Source organism: Cupressus sempervirens, chromosome 9 (genome assembly GCF_028749045.1).
Source record: "Cupressus sempervirens isolate cs-2001-9-10 chromosome 9, ASM2874904v1, whole genome shotgun sequence".
NCBI classification, from domain to species: domain Eukaryota; kingdom Viridiplantae; phylum Streptophyta; class Pinopsida; order Cupressales; family Cupressaceae; genus Cupressus; species Cupressus sempervirens.
This window is the reverse complement of record NC_143126.1, coordinates 637,369,527-637,374,577: the sequence shown is the minus strand read 5'-3', so window position 1 is coordinate 637,374,577 and position 5,051 is coordinate 637,369,527. Positions and strand designations below refer to the sequence as shown.

Here is a 5,051-nt window from a genome sequence, read left to right as displayed (position 1 = left end):
TGTGACATGCAACTGAGAAAGTGAGCCAAAATTGTCTTACAAAAGGAACCAAGAACATCGAGAGTGAGGAAGAGGTACAAACACATATAAAGGAATGTATCATCAACATATCATGGGACTAATGTCATGGAAGGTACACTCACTTTACAAAGGAAGAGAGCACTAAAAGGAAAATAACTATCCCACCCATGACACTTTATAATGTAGTGTGAGTACAATAAGTCACAATGATGAAAAAGATCCCGAAAATCAAAGAGTGGCACTTTATCTCAGTGTGTTTGCATTAAAAATGCTTACAAATGATATCAACAATGATCAAAAAGGGCAAAGAGTTGATACAATAGATAGTACAGCTCAAAAAAAGAGATCCCATGCCATGAAAATGATCTCTGCACTTGAAACACCCAAAATATCCACCATAGTGCAAAAAAACAAAAAATATGATAGAAAGATATCCACCATCGTCAAGAATATTTATATGCTTCTAACACCATCTAATAATTTTAAGATATTCTCCATCATATTTTCAGATATAAAAATAATTAAAAATTCTATTCATCCATCATTCTCAAACCTTATCATCTATATTTCTTCCACATCTAATTTCCATAGTCAATATGACAGCACTATCACTCCACTAGCTAATGGAATGATTAATGTAGTTCTTTTTTATACCGATTCATTATATGCATTCCACCTGTGTGCTATGATTGCACGATGTAGAACTGCTTTAAAAAAGGTTTTCATTGTTATTATTCTAAATAAAATCATTCTTAATGTTGTACCTAATAGAATCTTGGTATCTATTGTGACGTTAACTTAAAAATTGAAGGTTGAAATAACAAAGATAATTTCAGTTCTACTTAGAATCGCTTATCTGTAACACGCGGATGATTTGAATATGAAATATTATTATTATGATTCCTAGTTTTTGATCTTTTAGAGTTCTCTTTAATGGGTTCATACGAGATTGTTCTTACATTTCATAATGACTGAATGAAACAATGAAATTGAGCAGGGGAGTGGTGGAACAACGATCCTATGGAAGTCAAAGAGGAAGCACAGCTGAGTGGAGGTGCACCAAATTTCTTAGATGCTTTCACTATAAATGGACAGCCAAGAGAGCTCTATAACTACTCAACCTCAGGTACCGACCAATTTTTCATTTTATTCAATTGGGTATAGCTCTTTTATTTTCAGTATATGGGCAACTTAAGACTCAATGGATTAAAAATGAATAATTATAAATAGTTAAATGTTTATTTATTTATTTGTTAAAGAAGGAGATTTAGTAGTTGAGTGTATTTAAATAATTGATTTAGTTTTTTCAAATAAAGGTGGCAAGCCATTATACAAATTTTATAAATAGATAAAACTGGTTTAGGAGTTCAAGAAGGAAAAACCAGTAAAAAATCTCCTATCCTTGCTCATACAACTATTATACATCTCATACAATAGCACATGAGCAAACCCAGCTAGAAGAGGATGTCAAAACAATGAAGCTGTGAGCTCGTACCTGAATAAATTTAAGCCAAACTCCATATCTTCCCTCAAATTGGCTAAAAAATCAAGAAATTGATTGGCTTTGCTGATTTTGAATGCTTAAGCTTCCAAACTTCTCCTGGGACATATTGGAGATCCCAATTAACAACTTTCTTTGAGGAGTTTTATGTGATAATAATGTGGGAGTCACCTTCAATATGTAGTTTAAAGATTCCCAACGATAATGCTTGTTTTACACCATCTTTGAGAGCTCTTACATATGTCCCTAAATTTGGAAGACTAATCTTTTAAAATATGACCTGGAACCTGATCCCCTAGTTTCCCTTTAGATGTGTTGTCAAAATTTAACTTGCAAAAAGAAAAGGGGCTTCCCATTTAACTTGTTTCGGAATATCATTCTTAGGTTTATTACCTACCATCATGCCCTTAAAAGGAATAGAACTCAGAGACCATCTATTGAAGGTAAAGCCATCAGAGTAGGAGAATATAGAAGACAAGTTTTTAGTCCTTAGAGTAAATGCATTGACATTTTTTGAAATATATTTTTCAATCTACTCATAGACCCTATCCATGGAAGAAATTTCCTTCCTAAATATTCTTCTATTTCTTTCCAACCAACTAATAAATGATTGGGCAATTCTCAAAATCTTAGCAAAAATAGAGCCTTTATGGGGTAGAGGCCAATCCATCAGCAATTGGGATAAAAAATTAGGAAATAGACCATACCAACCAAGTCTAGCAAGGACCCTCATCCAACACTCCTAAGAAAAATCACATGAGAGTAGGTGAGCAGCATTCTGCCACTCTTTACCACATAAGACACAATGGAAACTATTGACAATTATAATCTTTGAACTCTATCTGAAGTGAGAATTCTATTCTAAAGAGTCAACTAGAGAAAAGCTCCCACCTTTGGAAAAACAACATCATGTCAAAAAAAACTTAAACTTCCTTTCATAAGAAAAAATATTCCAGTCAATCACATATTGATATCCCTCCTTAACTGACCCACTCTTACTTCTCCATATCAGCCTATGGTTGTCATTAGTGCATTCAATCAAATATTGGTATCCCTCCTTAACTGGCACACTCTTACTTCTTCTCCATATCAGCCTATGGCTGTCATTAGTGCATTCAATCAGATATTGGTATCCCTCCTTAACTGGCCCACTCTTACTTCTTCTCCATATCAGCCTATGGCTGTCATTGGTGAAACATAAAAATATTTGGTTCAAGAAATTTAGAAGCTCAGTCTTCTCTATCTAAGGAATAGGCCTATTCTAAAAATTCTTTCCAAACCACATTAGAAAAACCATTGGTAGAACAACCCAAGCTATATTAAGCTTATCATATGAAGAAAGGGGAGAAAAACCATTCATCAAGTCTAACTAGAATTACACCTTCTCACTTGAGTTAACAACCCATTAAAGATGTGGCAAAAATACCTCTCCACTCTTTCCCAAAAAACTCCACATAGCTGAGCCCTTAGGAGGATTAGGCATTGTAAATATGTATTCTAGGTCATCAGAGTCAAAATATTTAATCTCTATACTTATGGCCCATAGTGTTGAAATTCTCAAAAATCTTCCAGGCCAGCTTGGCCTTAAGGTTAATGGTTCTCTCATGAATATTATGAATACCTACTCCATAGCTAACCTTTGGTTGACAAATCTTTTCCCATAAGACCAAAGCAAATGTCTTCTTCTCAACCATATTCCCCTTCTAGATAAAATCTTAAGTCTCTTAATAGATGAAATGAGACTGTTAGGGGCCAATGGCTTAATTAGGAATGGATGAAAGGATTTTTAATGTTATTATTTTTATTATTATTGCATTTAATACTTGTGACTTCAAAGCTATTAGTGATGATGATGATGATTTTTTTACGATCAATGAAGTCTTAAACAAACACTAAATCTTTCAATGTCACTCAACTTGACAATTAAACTTGACTTAGTGCACAAGTACCAATGCCATTTTTAAAAAAATCCTTTTAGACAACTTATCAAAAAGAATGTTGCCAATGCACCAATTTTTTATTTTTTCTTTTGATAAATAGTCTTTTTTTTTTTGTAATATAGCACCATTTTTTATATTAGAGTCCTTAAACTTTATTATAAGATTTTGTCTAACACCATATTTAATGTTGCAATCCTTAAAATGGATAATATACATTCATGTTCTATTAGAAATCCTCTCTTACACAAATTAAGAATACAATTATCTTTAATGAAATCTTATATATATATATATGCAGGAACAACAAAGTTCCATGTACACCATGGAAAAACCTATCTTCTTCGCATCGTCAATGCTGTAGTCAATAATCACATGTTTTTCAAGGTTGCATCACACAATCTCACTGTGGTAGCCGTGGATGCCTCCTACACGAAGCCATACACAACCGACATTCTCTTCATAACATCTGATCAGATCGCAAACATTCTCTTCATAACAACTCAATCTTTAGCAAATATTGATAACACCACAACTACCGCCATTATAAGCTACGTGGGCTCAAATGCATCTGCCACTCCAATCCTTCCAGAGCTTCCAAAATACAACGACACTGCAACTGTGGCAAACTTTACCCAATCCTTACGAAGCCTGGCTTCATACAAACATCCTGTAGATGTCCCACAAAGTATAAGTGATAGTAGCCTCATAATTGTAGGACTTGGTTTAAGTCCCTGTCCAACTGGATATTCATCCAGTAACTGTAGTGGCCCTGACAGTACCAGAGTGAGTACCAGTATGAACAACATATCTTTTGTGCTGCCAGATATAGCCATTCTCCAAGCTTATTACCTCAACATACCAGATGTTTATAGCACTAAGTTTCCTTCCAATTCGCCCATTGAGTATAATTATAACAGTGATGTAGATGAATCTCTGTGGGCACCGATTTCTGGCACAAGGGTGAAAGTGATTGAATATAATGCTACGGTTCAGATTGTTTTCTAGGGAACCAATATCTTCCAAGCAGATAATCATCCAATGCATATTCATGGGTATGACTTTTTATGTGGTGGGAGAGGGTTCTGGTAATTATGATAATGAAATGCACCCAAGCTTTTTCAATCTGGTTGATCCTCCTCAACAGAATACCGTAGGGGTTCCAGTCAATGGATGGGTTGTTGTCAGGTTCAAAGCAAATAATCCAGGTAAGAAACAGAGTGGCATTTCTCTACTGATTTTAGTTATGAAATATGGCTTGAGATTGAAAATTTGAAAACATATGAAGGATTGTTTGATTTGTGCAGGGATTTTGTTTGTGCATTGTCACTTCGATGATCATGTGACATGGGGGTTGAGCATGGTGTTTTTAGTATAGAACGGTCCCACTATGAAGGAAAGTTTAAAAGCTCCTCCTAATAATCTCCCACAATGCTAGAGCAAAGTACGATATCAGAAATTTAGTTTTGGGTGTTGTTCACGATAATATGGAATGCATTTTTGCTAGTGACGATGCGTTAAGGATCTAAAGCATTTGTTTCTTTTATGTGTATCCTGGGTGCATAAGTCCATTCTTAGGGTTTAGTGGGTGA

General features: G+C 34.6%; 1 pseudogene; it reads left to right on the top strand.

Moving 5' to 3' along the window:
- Positions 1 to 1,041: 1,041 nt before the first annotated feature.
- On the top strand, positions 1,042 to 4,467 carry LOC149540341 (laccase-12 pseudogene; annotated as a pseudogene).
- The last annotated feature ends 584 nt before the right edge of the window (positions 4,468 to 5,051 follow it).